Source organism: Triticum aestivum, chromosome 5D, assembly GCF_018294505.1.
Source record: "Triticum aestivum cultivar Chinese Spring chromosome 5D, IWGSC CS RefSeq v2.1, whole genome shotgun sequence".
Lineage (NCBI taxonomy): Eukaryota > Viridiplantae > Streptophyta > Magnoliopsida > Poales > Poaceae > Triticum > Triticum aestivum.
The window spans coordinates 47,482,185-47,504,964 of NC_057808.1; positions in this window are offsets into that span (position 1 = coordinate 47,482,185).

The following is a 22,780-nucleotide window of genomic DNA, read 5'->3' on the forward strand; positions in this document are numbered from 1 at the left end:
AATTCATTCCCATTTCTTGCATGGGACCTAAGCATGCACCCAAGGACACAGATTTGATTTTTCAACCAATTTATATGCACTGGAGCATGTGCATGCAGTTCAAACTTGAATTGTGCACATAAATGCATTGAAAACTCAGTTAATGCATAAAAATGTCCAAACGAACCCTGAAAAATCACAAAAATTCACACAACACTCCTGTTGTTCTATGTTGACATGAGAAAAAATTTGAAAGCAATAAGAGGCAATGGATATCATTTCGTCCCCATAGGTGGGACGTTCCCTACCGAAAACCATCATGCTTGTTGTGAGAAGCACCGGTTTGTGAGAAGCATATACCCAAACCTGCCCCAAATGGGACAAAATATTTACCATGGCATGTTGATGCCGCTCCATGATAGCATGCGAAGTTTCATGAATTTCAGACAAGTTTGGGATTTACTAGAATTTAAAAACTAGGCATCTCAATGTTTTGCCGGCAATCAACGGTGCCCCGGTTTTTGAAATTCATTCCAATTGCTTGCATGGGATCTAAGCATGCAACCAATGACACAGATTCGGTTTTTCAACCAATTTATATGCACTAGAGCATGTGCATGTAGTTCAAATTTGAATTGTGCACATAAATGCATTGAAAACTCGGCTAATTCATAAAAATGTCCAAACGAACCCTGAAAAATCACAAAAATTCACACAACACTCTTGTTGTTCTATGTTGACACGAGAAAAAAATTTGAAAGCAATAAGAGGCAATGGATATCGTTTTCTCCCCAAAGGTGGGACGTTCCCTAGCGAAAACCATCATGTTTGTTGTGAGAAGCTCCGGTTTGTGAAAAGCATATACCCAAACCTGCCCCAAATGGGACAAAAAATTTACCACGGCATGTGGATGCCGCTCCATGATAGCATGCCAAGTTTCATGAATTTCAGACGAGTTTTGGATTTACTATAATTTAAAAACCAGGCATCTCAATGTTTTGCCGGCAATCAACGGTGCCCTGGTGTTTGAAATTCATTCCCATTTCTTGCATGGGACCTAAGCATGCACCCAAGGACACAGATTTGATTTTTCAGCCAATTTATATGCACTGGAGCATATGCATGTAGTTCAAATTTGAATTGTGCACATAAATGCATTGAAAATTCAGTTAATGCATAAAAATGTCCAAACGAACCCCGAAAAATAACAAAAATTCACACAACACTCCTGTTGTTCTATGTTGACACGAGAAAAAATTTGAAAGAAATAAGACGCAATGGATATCGTTTCGTCCCCAATTGTGGGACGTTCCCTATCCAAAACCATCATGCTTGTTGTGAGAAGCTCCGGTTAGTGAGAAGCATATACCCAAACCTGCCACAAATGGGACAAAAAGTTTACCACGGCATGTTGATGCCGCTCCATGATAGCATGCCAAGTCTTGTGAATTTCAGATGAGTTTGGGATTTACTATAATTTGAAAACCAGGCATGTCAATGTTTTGCCGGCAATCAACGGCACCCTGGTGTTTGAAATTCATTCCCATGTCTTGCATGGGACCTAAGCATGCACCCAAGGACACATATTTGATTTTTCAACCAATTTATATGCACTGGAGCATGTGCATGTAGTTCAAATTTCAATTGTGCACATAAATGCATTCAAAACTCAATTAATGCATAAATTTGTCGAAACGAACCCCAAAAAATCACAAAAACTCACACAACACTCTTGTTGTTCTATGTTGACACGAGAAATTTTTTCAAAGAAATAAGATGAAATGGATATCGTTTCGTCCACAAAGGTGGGTCGTTCCCTACCGAAAACCATCATGCTTGTAGTGAGAAGCTCCGGTTGGTGAGAAGCATATACCCAAACCTGCCCCAAATGGGACAAAAATTTACCACGGCATGTTGATGCCGCTCTATCATGGCATGCCAAGTTTCATGAATTTCAGACGAGTTTTAGATTTACTAGAATTTAAAAACTAGGCATCTCAATGTTTTGCCAGCAACCAACGGTGCCCTGGTGTTTGAAATTCATTCCCATTTCTTGCATGAGACCTAAGCATGCACCCAGCGACACAGATTTAATTTTTCAACAAATTTATATGCACTGGAGCATATGCATGTAGTTCAAATTTGAATTGTGCACATAAATGCATTGAAAACTCAGTTAATGCATAAAAATGTCCAAACGAAGCCTGAAAAATCACAAAAATTAACACAATACTCCTGTTGTTCTATCTTGACACGAGAAAAAATTTGAAAGCAATAAGAGGCAATGGATATCATTTCGTCCCCAAAGGTGGGACGTTCCCTACCGAAAACCATCATGCTTGTTGTGAGAAGCTCCAGTTTGTGAGAAGCATATACCCAAACCTGCCCCAAATGGGACAAAAACTTTACCACGGCATGTTGATGCCGCTCCATGATAGCATGCCAAGTTTCATGAATTTCAGACGAGTTTTGGATTTACTAGAATTTAAAAACCAGGCATCTCAATGTTTTGCCGGCAATCAACAGTGCCCTGGTGTTTGAAATTCATTCCCATTTCTTGCATGGGACCTAAGCATGCACCCAAGGACACAGATTTGATTTTTCAACCAATTTATATGCACTGGAGCATGTGCATGTAGTTCGAATGTGAATTGTGCACATAAATGCATTGAAAACTCAGTTAATGCATGAAAATGTCCAAACGAACCCCGAAAAATCACAAAAATTCACACAACACTCCTGTTGTTCTTTGTTGGCACGAGAAAAAATTTGAAAGCAATAAGAGGCAATGGATATCGTTTCGTCCCCAAAGGTGGGACGTTCCCTACCGAAAACCATCATGCTTGTTGTGAGAGGCTCCGGTTTGTGAGAAGCATATACCCAAACCTGCCCCAAATGGGACAAGATTTTATCACGGAATGTTGATGCCGATCAATGATAGCATGCCAAGTTTCATGAATTTCAGACGAGTTTTGGATTTACTAGAATTTAAAAACAGGCATCTCAATGTTTTGCCGGCAATCAACGGTGCCCTGGTATTTGAAATTCATTCCCATTTCTTGCATGGGACCTAAGCATGCACCCAAGGACACAGATTTGATTTTTCAACCAATTTATATGCACTGGAGCATGTGCATGCAGTTCAAACTTGAATTGTGCACATAAATGCATTGAAAACTCAGTTAATGCATAAAAATGTCCAAACGAACCCTGAAAAATCACAAAAATTCACACAACACTCCTGTTGTTCTATGTTGACATGAGAAAAAATTTGAAAGCAATAAGAGGCAATGGATATCATTTCGTCCCCATAGGTGGGACGTTCCCTACCGAAAACCATCATGCTTGTTGTGAGAAGCACCGGTTTGTGAGAAGCATATACCCAAACCTGCCCCAAATGGGACAAAATATTTACCATGGCATGTTGATGCCGCTCCATGATAGCATGCGAAGTTTCATGAATTTCAGACAAGTTTGGGATTTACTAGAATTTAAAAACTAGGCATCTCAATGTTTTGCCGGCAATCAACGGTGCCCCGGTTTTTGAAATTCATTCCAATTGCTTGCATGGGATCTAAGCATGCAACCAATGACACAGATTCGGTTTTTCAACCAATTTATATGCACTAGAGCATGTGCATGTAGTTCAAATTTGAATTGTGCACATAAATGCATTGAAAACTCGGCTAATTCATAAAAATGTCCAAACGAACCCTGAAAAATCACAAAAATTCACACAACACTCTTGTTGTTCTATGTTGACACGAGAAAAAAATTTGAAAGCAATAAGAGGCAATGGATATCGTTTTCTCCCCAAAGGTGGGACGTTCCCTAGCGAAAACCATCATGTTTGTTGTGAGAAGCTCCGGTTTGTGAAAAGCATATACCCAAACCTGCCCCAAATGGGACAAAAAATTTACCACGGCATGTGGATGCCGCTCCATGATAGCATGCCAAGTTTCATGAATTTCAGACGAGTTTTGGATTTACTATAATTTAAAAACCAGGCATCTCAATGTTTTGCCGGCAATCAACGGTGCCCTGGTGTTTGAAATTCATTCCCATTTCTTGCATGGGACCTAAGCATGCACCCAAGGACACAGATTTGATTTTTCAGCCAATTTATATGCACTGGAGCATATGCATGTAGTTCAAATTTGAATTGTGCACATAAATGCATTGAAAATTCAGTTAATGCATAAAAATGTCCAAACGAACCCCGAAAAATAACAAAAATTCACACAACACTCCTGTTGTTCTATGTTGACACGAGAAAAAATTTGAAAGAAATAAGACGCAATGGATATCGTTTCGTCCCCAATTGTGGGACGTTCCCTATCCAAAACCATCATGCTTGTTGTGAGAAGCTCCGGTTAGTGAGAAGCATATACCCAAACCTGCCACAAATGGGACAAAAAGTTTACCACGGCATGTTGATGCCGCTCCATGATAGCATGCCAAGTCTTGTGAATTTCAGATGAGTTTGGGATTTACTATAATTTGAAAACCAGGCATGTCAATGTTTTGCCGGCAATCAACGGCACCCTGGTGTTTGAAATTCATTCCCATGTCTTGCATGGGACCTAAGCATGCACCCAAGGACACATATTTGATTTTTCAACCAATTTATATGCACTGGAGCATGTGCATGTAGTTCAAATTTCAATTGTGCACATAAATGCATTCAAAACTCAATTAATGCATAAATTTGTCGAAACGAACCCCAAAAAATCACAAAAACTCACACAACACTCTTGTTGTTCTATGTTGACACGAGAAATTTTTTCAAAGAAATAAGATGAAATGGATATCGTTTCGTCCACAAAGGTGGGTCGTTCCCTACCGAAAACCATCATGCTTGTAGTGAGAAGCTCCGGTTGGTGAGAAGCATATACCCAAACCTGCCCCAAATGGGACAAAAATTTACCACGGCATGTTGATGCCGCTCTATCATGGCATGCCAAGTTTCATGAATTTCAGACGAGTTTTAGATTTACTAGAATTTAAAAACTAGGCATCTCAATGTTTTGCCAGCAACCAACGGTGCCCTGGTGTTTGAAATTCATTCCCATTTCTTGCATGAGACCTAAGCATGCACCCAGCGACACAGATTTAATTTTTCAACAAATTTATATGCACTGGAGCATATGCATGTAGTTCAAATTTGAATTGTGCACATAAATGCATTGAAAACTCAGTTAATGCATAAAAATGTCCAAACGAAGCCTGAAAAATCACAAAAATTAACACAATACTCCTGTTGTTCTATCTTGACACGAGAAAAAATTTGAAAGCAATAAGAGGCAATGGATATCATTTCGTCCCCAAAGGTGGGACGTTCCCTACCGAAAACCATCATGCTTGTTGTGAGAAGCTCCAGTTTGTGAGAAGCATATACCCAAACCTGCCCCAAATGGGACAAAACTTTACCACGGCATGTTGATGCCGCTCCATGATAGCATGCCAAGTTTCATGAATTTCAGACGAGTTTTGGATTTACTAGAATTTAAAAACCAGGCATCTCAATGTTTTGCCGGCAATCAACAGTGCCCTGGTGTTTGAAATTCATTCCCATTTCTTGCATGGGACCTAAGCATGCACCCAAGGACACAGATTTGATTTTTCAACCAATTTATATGCACTGGAGCATGTGCATGTAGTTCGAAATGTGAATTGTGCACATAAATGCATTGAAAACTCAGTTAATGCATGAAAATGTCCAAACGAACCCCGAAAAATCACAAAAATTCACACAACACTCCTGTTGTTCTTTGTTGGCACGAGAAAAAATTTGAAAGCAATAAGAGGCAATGGATATCGTTTCGTCCCCAAAGGTGGGATGTTCCCTACCGAAAACCATCATGCTTGTTGTGAGAGGCTCCGGTTTGTGAGAAGCATATACCCAAACCTGCCCCAAATGGGACAAGATTTTATCACGGAATGTTGATGCCGATCAATGATAGCATGCCAAGTTTCATGAATTTCAGACGAGTTTTGGATTTACTAGAATTTAAAAACAGGCATCTCAATGTTTTGCCGGCAATCAACGGTGCCCTGGTATTTGAAATTCATTCCCATTTCTTGCATGGGACCTAAGCATGCACCCAAGGACACAGATTTGATTTTTCAACCAATTTATATGCACTGGAGCATGTGCATGTAGTTCAAATTTGAATTGTGCACATAAATGCATTGAAAACTCAGTTAATGCATAAAAACGTCCAAACGAACCCCGAAAAATCACAAAAATTCAAACAACGCTCTTGTTGTTCTATGTTGACACGAGAAAAAATTGAAAGAAATAAGAGGCAATGGATATCGTTTCGTCCACAAAGGTGGAACGTTCCCTACCGAAAACCATCATGCTTGTTGTGAGAAGCTCCGGTTTGTGAGAAGCATATACCCAAACCTGCCCCAAATGGGACAAAAAATTGACCACGACATGTTGATGCCGCTCCATGATAGCATGCCAAGTTTCATGAATTTCGGACAAGTTTTGGATTTACTAGAATTTAAAAACTAGGCATCTCAATGTTTTGCCGGCAATCAACGGTGCCCTGGTGTTCGAAATTCATTCCCATTTCTTGCATGGGACCTAAGCATGCACCCAAGGACACAAATTTGATTTTTCAACCAATTTATATGCACTGGAGCATGTGCATGCAGTTCAAATTTGAATTGTGCACATAAATGCATTGAAAACTCAGTTAATAAATAAAAATTTCCAAAGGAACCCTGAAAAATCACAAAAAATCACACAACACTCCTGTTGTTCTACGTTGACACGAGAAAAAATTTGAAAGCAATAAGAGGTAATGGATATCGTTCCGTCCCCAAAGGTGGGACGTTCCCTACCGAAAACCATCATGCTTGTTGTGAGAGGCTCCGGATTGTGAGAAGCATATACCCAAACCTGCCCCAAATGGGACAAGATTTTATCATGGTATGTTGATGCCGATCCATGATAGCATGCCAAGTTTCATGAATTTCAGATGAGTTTTGGATTTACTAGAATTTAAAAACCAGGCATCTCAATGTTTTGCCAGCAATCAACGGTGCCCTGGTGTTTGAAATTCATTCCCATTTCTTGCATGGGACCTAAGCATGCACCCAAGGACACAGATTTGATTTTTCAACCAATTTATATGCACCGGAGCATGTGCATGTAGTAATGCATTGAAAACTCAGTTAATGCATAAAAAAGTCCAAACGAACCCCGAAAAATCTCAAAAATTCACACAACACTCCTGTTGTTCTATGTTGACACGAGAAAAAAATTGAAAGCAATAAGAGGCAATGGATATCCTTTCGTCCCCAAAGGTGGGATGTTCCCTACCGAAAACCATCATGCTTCTTGTGAGAGGCTCCGGTTTGTGAGAAGCATAGACCCAAACCTGCCCCAAATGGGACAAGATTTTATCACGGAATGTTGATGCCGATCCATGATAGCATGCCAAGTTTCATGAATTTCATACGAGTTTTGGATTTACTAGAATTTAAAAACAGGCATCCCAATGTTTTACCGGCAATCAACGGTGCCCTGGTATTTGAAATTCATTCCCATTTCTTGCATGGGACCTAAGCATGCACCCAAGGACACAGATTTGATTTTTCAACCAATTTATATGCACTGGAGCATGTGCATGTAGTTCAAATTTGAATTGTGCACATAAATGCATTGAAAACTCAGTTAATGCATAAAAATGTCAAAACGAACCACGAAAAATCACAAAAATTCACACAACGCTCTTGTTGTTCTATGTTGACACGAGAAAAAATTTGAAAGCAATAAGAGGCAATGGATATCGTTTCGTCCACAAAGGTGGAACGTTCCCTACCGAAAACCATCATGCTTGTTGTGAGAAGCTCCGGTTTGTGAGAAGCATATACCCAAACCTGCCCCAAATGGGACAAAAAATTGACCACGACATGTTGATGCCGCTCCATGATAGCATGCCAAGTTTCATGAATTTCAGACAAGTTTTGGATTTACTAGAATTTAAAAACTAGGCATCTCAATGTTTTGCCGGCAATCAACGGTGCCCTGGTGTTCGAAATTCATTCCCATTTCTTGCATGGGACCTAAGCATGCACCCAAGGACATAAATTTGATTTTTCAACCAATTTATATGCACTGGAGCATGTGCATGCAGTTCAAATTTGAATTGTGCACATAAATGCATTGAAAACTCAGTTAATAAATAAAAATTTCCAAAGGAACCCTGAAAAATCACAAAAAATCACACAACACTCCTGTTGTTCTACGTTGACACGAGAAAAAATTTGAAAGCAATAAGAGGTAATGGATATCGTTCCGTCCCCAAACGTGGGACGTTCCCTACCGAAAACCATCATGCTTGTTGTGAGAGGCTCCGGATTGTGAGAAGCATATACCCAAACCTGCCCCAAATGGGACAAGATTTTATCATGGTATGTTGATGCCGATCCATGATAGCATGCCAAGTTTCATGAATTTCAGATGAGTTTTGGATTTACTAGAATTTAAAAACCAGGCATCTCAATGTTTTGCCAGCAATCAACGGTGCCCTGGTGTTTGAAATTCATTCCCATTTCTTGCATGGGACCTAAGCATGCACCCAAGGACACAGATTTGATTTTTCAACCAATTTATATGCACTGGAGCATGTGCATGTAGTTCAAATTTGAATTGTGCACATAAATGCATTGAAAACTCAGTTAATGCATATAAATGTCAAAACGAACCACGAAAAATCACAAAAATTCACACAACGCTCTTGTTGTTCTATGTTGACACGAGAAAAAATTTGAAAGCAATAAGAGGCAATGGATATCGTTTCGTCCACAAAGGTGGAACGTTCCCTACCGAAAACCATCATGCTTGTTGTGAGAAGCTCTGGTTTGTGAGAAGCATATACCCAAACCTGCCCCAAATGGGACAAAAAATTGACCACGACATGTTGATGCCGCTCCATGATAGCATGCCAAGTTTCATGAATTTCAGACAAGTTTTGGATTTACTAGAATTTAAAAACTAGGCATCTCAATGTTTTGCCGGCAATCAACGGTGCCCTGGTGTTCGAAATTCATTCCCATTTCTTGCATGGGACCTAAGCATGCACCCAAGGACACAAATTTGATTTTTCAACCAATTTATATGCACTGGAGCATGTGCATGCAGTTCAAATTTGAATTGTGCACATAAATGCATTGAAAACTCAGTTAATAAATAAAAATTTCCAAAGGAACCCTGAAAAATCACAAAAAATCACACAACACTCCTGTTGTTCTACGTTGACACGAGAAAAAATTTGAAAGCAATAAGAGGTAATGGATATCGTTCCGTCCCCAAAGGTGGGACGTTCCCTACCGAAAACCATCATGCTTGTTGTGAGAGGCTCCGGATTGTGAGAAGCATATACCCAAACCTGCCCCAAATGGGACAAGATTTTATCATGGTATGTTGATGCCGATCCATGATAGCATGCCAAGTTTCATGAATTTCAGATGAGTTTTGGATTTACTAGAATTTAAAAACCAGGCATCTCAATGTTTTGCCAGCAATCAACGGTGCCCTGGTGTTTGAAATTCATTCCCATTTCTTGCATGGGACCTAAGCATGCACCCAAGGACACAGATTTGATTTTTCAACCAATTTATATGCACCGGAGCATGTGCATGTAGTAATGCATTGAAAACTCAGTTAATGCATAAAAAAGTCCAAACGAACCCCGAAAAATCTCAAAAATTCACACAACACTCCTGTTGTTCTATGTTGACACGAGAAAAAAATTGAAAGCAATAAGAGGCAATGGATATCCTTTCGTCCCCAAAGGTGGGATGTTCCCTACCGAAAACCATCATGCTTCTTGTGAGAGGCTCCGGTTTGTGAGAAGCATAGACCCAAACCTGCCCCAAATGGGATAAGATTTTATCACGGAATGTTGATGCCGATCCATGATAGCATGCCAAGTTTCATGAATTTCATACGAGTTTTGGATTTACTAGAATTTAAAAACAGGCATCCCAATGTTTTACCGGCAATCAACGGTGCCCTGGTATTTGAAATTCATTCCCATTTCTTGCATGGGACCTAAGCATGCACCCAAGGACACAGATTTGATTTTTCAACCAATTTATATGCACTGGAGCATGTGCATGTAGTTCAAATTTGAATTGTGCACATAAATGCATTGAAAACTCAGTTAATGCATAAAAATGTCCAAACGAACCACGAAAAATCACAAAAATTCACACAACGCTCTTGTTGTTCTATGTTGACACGAGAAAAAATTTGAAAGCAATAAGAGGCAATGGATATCGTTTCGTCCACAAAGGTGGAACGTTCCCTACCGAAAACCATCATGCTTGTTGTGAGAAGCTCCGGTTTGTGAGAAGCATATACCCAAACCTGCCCCAAATGGGACAAAAAATTGACCACGACATGTTGATGCCGCTCCATGATAGCATGCCAAGTTTCATGAATTTCAGACAAGTTTTGGATTTACTAGAATTTAAAAACTAGGCATCTCAATGTTTTGCCGGCAATCAACGGTGCCCTGGTGTTCGAAATTCATTCCCATTTCTTGCATGGGACCTAAGCATGCACCCAAGGACACAAATTTGATTTTTCAACCAATTTATATGCACTGGAGCATGTGCATGCAGTTCAAATTTGAATTGTGCACATAAATGCATTGAAAACTCAGTTAATAAATAAAAATTTCCAAAGGAACCCTGAAAAATCACAAAAAATCACACAACACTCCTGTTGTTCTACGTTGACACGAGAAAAAATTTGAAAGCAATAAGAGGTAATGGATATCGTTCCGTCCCCAAAGGTGGGACGTTCCCTACCGAAAACCATCATGCTTGTTGTGAGAGGCTCCGGATTGTGAGAAGCATATACCCAAACCTGCCCCAAATGGGACAAGATTTTATCATGGTATGTTGATGCCGATCCATGATAGCATGCCAAGTTTCATGAATTTCAGATGAGTTTTGGATTTACTAGAATTTAAAAACCAGGCATCTCAATGTTTTGCCAGCAATCAACGGTGCCCTGGTGTTTGAAATTCATTCCCATTTCTTGCATGGGACCTAAGCATGCACCCAAGGACACAGATTTGATTTTTCAACCAATTTATATGCACCGGAGCATGTGCATGTAGTAATGCATTGAAAACTCAGTTAATGCATAAAAAAGTCCAAACGAACCCCGAAAAATCTCAAAAATTCACACAACACTCCTGTTGTTCTATGTTGACACGAGAAAAAAAATTGAAAGCAATAACAGGCAATGGATATCCTTTCGTCCCCAAAGGTGGGATGTTCCCTACCGAAAACCATCATGCTTCTTGTGAGAGGCTCCGGTTTGTGAGAAGCATAGACCCAAACCTGCCCCAAATGGGACAAGATTTTATCACGGAATGTTGATGCCGATCCATGATAGCATGCCAAGTTTCATGAATTTCAGACGAGTTTTGGATTTACTAGAATTTAAAAACAGGCATCTCAATGTTTTACCGGCAATCAACGGTGCCCTGGTATTTGAAATTCATTCCCATTTCTTGCATGGGACCTAAGCATGCACCCAAGGACACAGATTTGATTTTTCAACCAATTTATATGCACTGGAGCATGTGCATGTAGTTCAAATTTGAATTGTGCACATAAATGCATTGAAAACTCAGTTAATGCATAAAAATGTCCAAACGAACCACGAAAAATCACAAAAATTCACACAACGCTCTTGTTGTTCTATGTTGACACGAGAAAAAATTTGAAAGCAATAAGAGGCAATGGATATCGTTTCGTCCACAAAGGTGGAACGTTCCCTACCGAAAACCATCATGCTTCTTGTGAGAAGCTCCGATTTGTGAGAAGCATATACCCAAACCTGCCCCAAATGGGACAAAAAATTTACCACGACATGTTGATGCCGCTCCATTGTAGCATGCCAAGTTTCATGAATTTCAGACAAGTTTTGGATTTACCAGAATTTAAAAACTAGGTATCTCAATGTTTTGCCCGCAATCAACGGTGCCCTGGTGTTTGAAATTCAGTCCAATTTCTTGCATGGGACCTAAGCATGCACCCAAGGACACAGAATTGATTTTTCAAACAATTTATATGCACTCGAGCATGTGCATGTAGTTCAATTTTAATTGTGCACATAAATGCTTTGAAAACTTAGTTAATGTATAAAAATGTCCAAACGAACCCCCAAAAATGACAAAAATTCACACAACACTCCTGTTGTTCTATCTTGACAAGAGAAAATATTTGAAAGTAATAAGAGGCAATGGATATCATTTCGTCCCCAAAGGTGGGATGTTCCCTACCGAAAACCATCATGCTTGTTGTGAGAAGCTCCAGTTTGTGAGAAGCATATACCCAAACCTGCCCCAAATGGGACAAAAACTTTACCACGGCATGTTGATGCCGCTCCATGATAGCATGCCAAGTTTCATGAATTTCAGACGAGTTTTGGGTTTACTAGAATTTAAAAACAGGCATCTCAATGTTTTGCCGGCAATCAACGGTGCCCTGGTCGTTGCAATTCATTCCCATTTCTTGCATGGGACCTAAGCATGCACCCAAGGACACAGATTTGATATTTCAACTAATTTATATGCACTGGAGCATGTGCATGTAGTTCAAATTTGAATTGTGCACATAAATGCATTGAAAACTCAGTTAATGCATAAAAATGTCCAAATGAACCCCGAAAAATCACAAAAATTCACACACCACTCCTGTTGTTCTATGTTGACACGAGAAAAAATTTCAAAGCAATAAGAGGCAATGGATATCGTTTCGTCCCCAAAGCCCTGCCGAAAACCATCATGCTTGTTGTGAGAAGCTCCGGTTTGTGAGAAGCATATACCCAAACCTCCCCCAAATGGGACAAAAAATTTACCACGGAATGTTGATGCCGCTCCATGGTAGCATGCCAAGTTTCATTAATTTCAAACAAGTTTTGGATTTACTAGAATTTAAAAACAAGGCATCTCAATGTTTTGCCGGCAATCAACGGTGCCCTGGTGTTTGAAATTCATTCCCATTTCTTGCATGGGACCTAAGCATGCACCCAAGGACACAGATTAGATTTTTCAACCAATTTATATGCACTGGAGCATGTGCATGTAGTTCAAATTTGAATTGTGCACCTGAAAAGGCTAGAAAACCAATTTAATGTATAAAACGTTCAAACGAACCCTGAACAATTCCAATTCTTTTACGACACACATATAGTTGCATGTTCACTCCAGATAAAAGGTCTAGCAATTCGAACACCGTCCATTGCTGTTGTGACCCCATTATGTAATTCAAATCAAGATGAAAAATCAAGTAGATCGCACACAGTTTATTATCAGCAACCGTGTGAGATGCAGCACAAAATATCCTGGAGCACCATCCGTGTATAGTACGCCTATGGCTTGCGCGAGAAGGTGCGTCGGCTACAGTCCACAGACGGCGTCTCAAGCACACTAGCTCACTCCCCAAATATCATTTCACTGTTTAATCGTCGCCGGTGAAAGATGGGCACGTGGACCCGCGTTGTGAGGGCAACTTCGGTGGCCCACTCTGGCGAGAGCGCGGCCGCAGCCGCCATGCGCGTGCTAACAAGGTGCATGAGCGCGGCCGCAATCTGCGACAGGGCAGCAAAGGCAGCCCAAACGGCCGCTGTTGCTTCTCAGGTGGCGGCAGCAACACTGCCTCGGGGATAGCAACTGGCAAGAGCGGCACAGCAGTTGTCCATTCCGCAGCGGCGGCCTTAGCCCTGATGGAGTCTGCCCACAACCATGTCGAGGCCGCCCACGCCCAGCTCCTGACGGTCACCGTAGAAATCGAACGAAGCTTCTCCGACAACGGTCGGTGATACGTCTCCAACGAATCTATAATTTTTTATTGTTCCATGCTATATTATATTCTGTTTTCGATGTTTAATGGGCTTTATTATACACTTCTATATTATTTTTGGGACTAACCTATTAACCGGAGGCCTAGCCTAAATTGCTGTTTTTTTGCCTATTTCAGTGTTTCGAAGGAAAAGGATATCAAACGGAGTCCAAACGGAATGAAACCTTCGGGAACGTGATTTTCGGAACAAACGTGATCCAGAGGACTTGGAGTGGACATCAAGAAACAAACGAGGAGGCCACGAGGTAGGGGGCGCGCCTACCCCCTGGGCTGGCCCTCCACCCTCGTGGGCCCCTCGTAGCTCCACCGACCTACTTCTTCCTCCTATATATACCTACGTACCCCCAAACCATCAGACACGGAGCCAAAACCCTATTTCCACCCCCGCAACCTTCTGTACCCGTGAGATCCCATCTTGGGGCCTTTTCTGGTGCTTCGCCGGAGGGGGCATCGATCACGGAGGCCTTCTACATCAACACCATAGCCTCTCCGATGATGTCTGTAGTAGTATACCTCAAACCTTCGGGTCCATAGTTATTAGCTAGATGGCTTCTTCTCTCTCTTTGGATCTCAATACAAAGTTCTCCTTGATTCTCTTGGAGATCTATTTGATGTAACTCTTCTTTTGTGGTGTGTTTGTCGAGATCCGATGAATTGTGGGTTTATGATCAAGATTATCTATGAACAATATTTGAATCTCCTCTGAATTATTTTATGTATGATTGGTTATCTTTGCAAGTCTCTTCGAATTATCAGTTTGATTTGGCCTACTAGATTGATCTTTCTTGCAATGGGAGAAGTGCTTAGCTTTGGGTTCAATCTTGCGGTACTCGATCCGAGGGACAGTAGGGGAAACGACACGTATTGTATTGTTGCCATCGAGGATAAAAAGATGGGGTTTATATCATATTGCATGAGTTTATCCCTATACATCATGTCATCTTGCTTAAAGCGTTACTCTGTTCTTATGAAATTAATACTCTAGATGCATGCTGGATAGCGGTCGATGTCTGGAGTAATAGTAGTAGATGCAGGCAGGAGTCGGTCTACTTGTCACAGACGTGATGCCTATATACATGATCATACCTAGATATTCTCATAACTATGCTAAATTCTATCAATTGCTAAACAATAATTCGTTTACCCACCGTAATACTTATGCTATCTTGAGAGAAGCCACTAGTGAAACCTATGGCCCCCGGGTCTATTTTCCATCATATTAATCTCCCATCAACAAGTTATTTCTATTGCTGTTTATTTTGCTTTCTTTACTTTTAGTCTTTATCATAAAAATACCAAAAATATTATCTTATCATCTCTATCAGATCTCACTCTCGTAAGTGACCGTGAAGGGATTGACAACCCCTTTATCGCATTGGTTGCGAGGTTCTTATTTGTTTGTGTAGGTGCGTGGGACTCGAGCGTGGTCTCCTACTGGATTCATACCTTGGTTCTCAAAAACTGAGGGAAATACTTACGCTACTTTACTGCATCACCCTTTCCTCTTCAAGAGAAAACCAAACGCAGTGCTCAAGAGGTAGCAGTCGGCAACCCACGTCCGAAGAGCTGGCAATCGCCGAGAGCGTTCGAGCAGCCGTCCGTTCCTCCGCCACATACCTTGCGATGAAGGAGCCCATCCAAGCCCAGATCGCGTCTGCCCACGCCCAGCTCATGCGGCCTTTTCCAAAGAGATGGCAGACACGGATGGCGAGATGCTTGCCGAGTATGGTGCGATGGATGCCATGGAGCCCCTTCCCCAGGAGACCGTCGGGCGCGAGCTGGACATGGAGGCGGCGGCGGAGATCGACGAGCACCAGCCGTAGTAGTACTCTTTGTTTTGTTTAATTAAGAGCAACGGTCTTTAATTTGTTATAGTAATGTTTAGGTCAGCTAGCTCTGTTTAATTGCTGAACTTGCTCGATTAAGAAGTGTGGGTGTGCTGTAATCTCCTTTGTGTACCCAAATTATGCAATGACGTGGATGACCACTGTAACCATGGAAATTTGAACCAAAACTTTTGACGTTCAAACTCATCACACATGGGTTAAGCTATCAGAATCGTTTGTGATGTCCACATATCGTACACAGTTCTGAATAAGGGACCGTGTCTGATGACACTTTGCGCGCCAGTTTTTTGGCTGAAGCGATTCCAAATTATCGGCTTCCGCGGAAATATCTACCTCCCCGCCCCTCCCCCTTACCAAAAGCCACATTTCCCTTTTTCCGCCTTCCTTTCAAAGTTGAAACCTTCACTCCTTGCTTGCAGCGCCGCATCCTCGTCGGCGACCCTCCTTCACGCTGCTCGGTGATACGTCTCCAACATATCTATAATTTTTTATTGTTCCATGCTATTATATATTCTGTTTTGGATGTTTAATGGGCTTTATTATACACTTTAATATTATTTTTGGGACTAACCTACTAACCCAAGGCCCAGTGCAAACTACTGTTTTTTTGCCTATTTCAGTGTTTCGCACAAAAGGAATATCAAACAGAATCCAAACGGAATGAAACCTTCGGGAGAGTGATTTTCGGAACAAACGTGATCCAGAGGACTTGGAGAGGACATCAAGAAATAAGCGAGGAGGCCACGAGGCAGGGAGGCGTGCCTGCCACTTGGGCGCGCCCCCACCCTTGTGGGCCCCTCGTAGCTCCACCGACCTACTTCTTCCTCCTATATATACTCACATACCCCGAAAACATCCTGGAGCACCATGAAACCGTATTTCCACCGCTGCAACCTTCTGTACCCGTGAGATCCCATCTTGGGGCCTTTTCTGGCGCTCCGCCGGAGGGGGAATTGATCACGGAGGGCTTCTATATCAACACCATAGCCTCTCCGATGATGTGTGAGTAGTTTGCCTCAGACCTTCGGGTCCATAGTTATTAGCTAGATGGCTTCTTCTCTCTCTTTGGATCTAAATACAAAGTTCTCCTCAATCTTCTTGGAGATCTATTCGATGTAACTCTTTTTGTGGTTTGTTTGTCGAGATCAAATGAATTGTGGGTTTATGATCAAGATTATCTATGAACAATATTTGAATCTTCTCTGAATTCTTTTATGTATGATTTGATAGCTTTGCAAGTCTCTTCGAATTATCAGTTTGGTATGGCCTACTAGATTGATCTTTCTTGCAATGGAGAAGTGCTTAGCTTTGGGTTCAATCATGCGGTGCTCAATCCTAGTGACAGAAGGGGAAACGACACGTATTGTATTGTTGCCATCGAGGATAAAAAGATGGGGTTTATATCATATTGCTTGAGTTTATCCCTCTACATCATGTCATCTTGCCTAATGCGTTACTCTGTTCTTATGAACTTAATACTCTAGATGCATGCTGGATAGTGGTCGATGTGTGGAGTAATAGTAGTAGATGCAGAATCGTTTCGGTCTACTTGTTGCGGACGTGATGCCTATATACATGATCATGCCTGGATATTCTCATAACTATGCACTTTTCTATCAATTGCTCGACAGTAATTTGTTCACCCACCGTAATACTTATGCTATCTTGAGAGAAGCCACTAGTGAAACCTATGGCCCCCAGGTCAATTCTCCATTATATTAATTTCCCGTCGACTAGCTATTTGTGACGCCATTTATTTTGCATTCTTTACTTTCAATCTTTATCATAAAAATACGAAAAATATTATCCTATCATCTCTATCAGATCTCACTTTTGCAAGTGGTCGTGAAGGGATTGACAACCCCTTTATCGCGCTGGTTGCAAGGTTCTTATTTGTTTGTGCAGGTACGAGGGATTTGCATGTAGTCTCCTACTGGATTGATACCTTGGTTCTCAAAAACTGACGGAAATACTTACGCTACTTTGCTGCATCACATTTTCCTCTTCAAGGGAAAACCAACACATGCTCAAGAGGTAGTAAGAAGGATTTCTGGCGTCGTTGCCGGGGAGTCTACGCACAAGTCAAGACATAACAAGTACCCATCACAAACTCTTATCCCTCGCATTACATTATTCGTCATTTGCCTCTCGTTTTCCTCTCCCCCACTTCACCCTTGCCGTTTTATTCGCCCTCTTTTTCCGTTCGCTTTTTTCCTTCGCTTGCTTCTTGTATGTGCTTGTGTGTTGTTCGTCCCGATGGCTTTACCTAAAAACGTTGATCTTCACCTTAGAAGGTTGGAAGAAATTGAAAACAACGTCAGAAGCTTTATGACTTTGCAATTTGAGCATAATAATTTCTTTAGAAAGAACAAAAAAGCTTTATGGAGTACATGAATAAAGAGCTTGATGATATGTCTAAGGAATTTTATGGTTTGAAATCTCAGTTTGCTCATCTTGAAAACTTAATTGCCCAAATTTCGGATAAGCAGGCCACCTTAGTTAATAAGATGACCGCGAAACCGGAAGAGCTAGAAGGTAATAAAGATGAAGATCTAAAAGTGATTGATGTATCTCCTATTAAATCTTTGTTTTCCAATATGAATCCTGATAATGATGGGACTGGAGATGAGTCAACTTTAGTTAGAAGGCGTCCCAATGATTCGGAGTTTTTAGATCTTGATGCAAAAATTTGTAAAAGTGTGATTGAAGAGGTCAAAACTTTAGATAGCAATGAACCCACTTTTTTGGATTTCAAGGAATTTAATTATGATAATTTTTCTTTAATAGATTGTATTTCCTTGTTGCAATCCGTGCTAATTTCTCTACATGCTTATAGCCAAAATAAAGCTTTTGCTAAACATATCATTGATGCTTTAATGCAATCTTATGAAGAAAAGCTTGAATTAGAAGTTTCTATCCCTAGAAAACTTTATGATGAGTGGTAACCTACTATTAAAATTAAAATTAAAAATCATGAATGCTATGCTTTGTGTGATTTGGGTGCTAGTGTTTCCACGATTCCCAAAACTTTGTGTGATGTGTTAGGTTTCCGTGAATTTCATGATTGTTCTTTAAACTTGCACCTTGCGGATTCCACCATAAAGAAACCTATGGGAAGGATTAATGATGTTCTTATTGTTGCAAATAGGAATTATGTGCCCGTAGATTTCATTGTTCTTGATATAGATTGCAATCCTTCATGTCCTATTATTCTTGGTAGACCTTTCCTTAGAACGATTGGTGCAATTATTGATATGAAAGAAGGAAATATTAGATTCCAATTTCTGTTAAGGAAAGGCATGGAACACTTTCCTAGGAAGAAAATTAAATTACCTTATGAATCTATTATGAGAGCCACTTATGAATTGCATACCAAAGATGACAATACCTAGATCTATCCTTGTTTTTATGCCTAGCTAGGGGTGTTAAACGATAGCGCTTGTTGGGAGGCAACCCAATTTTATTTTTATTTCTTGATTTTTGGTTCTGTTTAGTAATAAATAATTGATCTAGCCTCTGGTTAGATGTGGTTTTATGTTTTAATTAGTGTTTGTGCCAAGTAAAACCTTTAGGATCTTCTTGGGTGATAGTTAATTTGATCTTGCTGAAAAACAGAAACTTATGCGCGCACGAGAATAATTTTCATAAATCACAGAAACGTGATTTTTAGTTGATTCTTTTTGCAGAAGATCAATAAGAAAATTATCTAGGACTTCCTATTTTGTTAGAATTTTTTGAGTTACAGAAGTTTGCGTTAGATACAGATTACTACAGACTGTTCTGTTTTTGACAGATTCTGTTTTTGTGTGTTGTCTGCTTATTTTGATGAATCTATGGCTAGTATCAGAGGTTATGAACCATAGAGAAGCTGGAATACAGTAGGTTTAACACCAATATAAATAAATAATGAGTTCATTACAGTAACTTAAGGTGGTGGTTTGTTTTATTTCGCTAACGGAGCTCATGAGATTTTCTGTTGAGTTTTGTGTTGTGAAGTTTTCAAGTTTTTGGGTAAAGATTTGATGGATTATGGAATAAGGAGTGGCAAGAGCCTAAGCTTGGGGATGCCCAAGGCACCCCAAGGTAAAATTCAAGGACAACCAGAAGCCTAAGCTTGGGGATGCCCCGGAAGGCATCCCCTCTTTCGTCTTCGTCCATCGGTAACTTTACTTGATGCTATATTTTTATTCACCACATGATATGTGTTTTGCTTGGAGCGTCTTGTATGATTTGAGTCTTTTCTTTTTAGTTCACCACAATCATCCTTTCTGTACACAACTTTTGGGAGAGACACACATGATTCAGAATTTATTAGAATACTCGATGTGCTTCACTTATATCTTTTGAGCTAGATAATTTTGCTCTAGTGCTTCACTTATATCTTTTTAGAGCACGGTGGTGGTTTTATTTTATAGAAATTATTGATCTCTCATGCTTCACTTATATTATTTTGAGAGTCCTACAAAACAGCATGGTAATTGGCTTTGGTTAAAAATATTAGTCCTAATATAATAGGCATCCAAGAGTAATAAAAACTTTCATAAAAAGTGCATTGAATACTATGAGAAGTTTGATACTTGATGATTGTTTTGAGATATGGAGATAGTGATATTAAAGTTGTGCTAGTTGAGTACTCGTGAATTTGAGAAATACTTGTGTTGAAGTTTGCAAGTCCCGTAGCATGCACGTATGGTAACCGTTGTGTAACAAATTTGAAACATGAGGTGTTCTTTGAGTGTCATCCTTTGTGTGGAGGTCGGGATCGTGCGATGGTTAACTCCTACCAACCCTTCCCCTAGGAGCATGCGTGTAGTGATTGGTTTTGATGACTTGTAGATTTTTGCAATAAGTATGTGAGTTCTTTATGACTAATGTTGAGTCCATGGATTATACGCACTCTCACCTTTCCATCATTGCTAGCCTCTTCGGTACCGTGCATTGCCCTTTCTCACCTTGAGAGTTGGTGCAAACTTCGCCGGTGCATCCAAACCTCGTGATATGATACGCTCTATCACAAATAAACCTCCTTATATCTTCCTCAAAATAGCCACCATACCTACCTATTATGGCATTTCCATAGCCATTCCGAGATATATTGCCATGCAACTTTCCACCGTTTTGTTTATTATGACACGCTTCATCATTGTCATATTGCCTTGCATGATCATGTAGTTGACATCGTATTTGTGGCAAAGCCACCATGCATAATTTTTCATACATGTCACACTTGATTCATTGCCTATTCCGGTACACCGCCGGAGGCATTCATATAGAGTCACACTTTGTTCTAGTATCGAGTTGTAATCATTGAGTTGTAAATAAATAGAAGTGTGATGATCATCGTTAATAGAGCATTGTCCCCAAAAAAGAGAAAAAAAGATAGGCCAAATAAAAAAAGGAAAGGCCCAAAAAAAGAGAAAAAGAAAAGAAAAGAAGGGACAGTGCTACTATCCTTTTTCCACACTTGTGCTTAAAAGTAGCACCATGATCTTTATGATAGAGAGTCTCTTGTTTTGTCACTTTCATATACTAGTGGGAATTTTTCATTATAGAACTTGGCTTGTATATTCCAACAATGGGCTTCCTCAAATGCCCTAGGTCTTCGTGAGCAACCAAGTTGGATGCACACCCACTTAGTTTCTTTGTGTTGAGCTTTCATACATTTATAGCTCTAGTGCATCCGTTGCATGGCAATCCCTACTCCTTGCATTGACATCAATTGATGGGCATCTCCCTAGCCCGTTGATTAGCCGCGTCAATGTGAGACTTTCTCCTTTTTGTCTTCTCCACATAATCCCCCATCATCATATTCTATTCCACCCATAGTGTTATGTCCATGGCTCACGCTCATATATTGCGTGAAAGTTGAAAAAGTTTGAAAATTCTAAAGTATGAAACAATTGCTTGGCTGAAACCGGGGTTGTGATTATTTGAATATTTTGTGTGACGAAGATGGAGCATGACCAAACTATATGATTTTGTAGGGATGAACTTTCTTTGGCCATGTTATTTTGAGAAGACATAATTGCTTAGTTAGTATGCTTGAAGTATTATTATTTTTATGTCAATATTAAACTTTTATCTTGAATCTTTCGGATCTGAAAATTCATGCCACAATAAAGAAAATTACATTGAAGAATATGCTAGGAAGCATTCCACATCAAAAATTATGTTTTTATGATTTACCTACTCGAGGACGAGCAGGAATTAAGCTTGGGGATGCTTGATACGTCTCCAACGTATCTATAATTTTTGATTGTTCCATGCTATTATATATTCTGTTTTGGATGTTTAATGGGCTTTATTATACACTTTTATATTATTTTTGGGACTAACCTACTAACCCAAGGCCCAGTGCAAATTGTTGTTTTTTTACCTATTTCAGTGTTTCGCAGAAAAGGAATATCAAACGGAATCCAAACGGAATGAAACCTTCGAGAGAGTGATTTTCGGAACAAACGTGATCCAGAGGACTTGGAGTGGACGTCAAGAAAGAAGCGAGGAGGCCACAAGGTAGGGAGGCGCGCCTGCCCTCCTGGGCGCGCGCCCCACCCTCGTGGGCCCCTCGTAGCTCCACCGACCTACTTCTTCCTCCTATATATACTCATATACCCCGAAAACATCCAGGAGCAGCACAAAACCCTATTTCAACCGCCGCAACCTTATGTACCCGTGAGATCCCATCTTGGGGCCTTTTCCGGCGCTCCGCCGGAGGGGGAATCAATCACGGAGGGCTTCTACATCAACACCATAGCCTCTCCGATGGTGTGTGAGTAGTTTACCTCAGACCTTCGGGTCTACAGTTATTAGCTAGATGGCTTCTTCTCTCTCTTTGGATCTCAATACAAAGTTCTCCTCGATCTTCTTGGAGATCTATTCGATGTAACTCTTTTTGCGGTGTGTTTGTCGAGATCTGATGATTATGGGTTTATGATCAAGATTATCTATGAAAAATATTTGAATCTTCTCTGAATTCTTTTATGTATGATTTGATATCTTTGCAAGTCTCTTCGAATTATCAGTTTGGTTTGGCCTACTAGATTGATCTT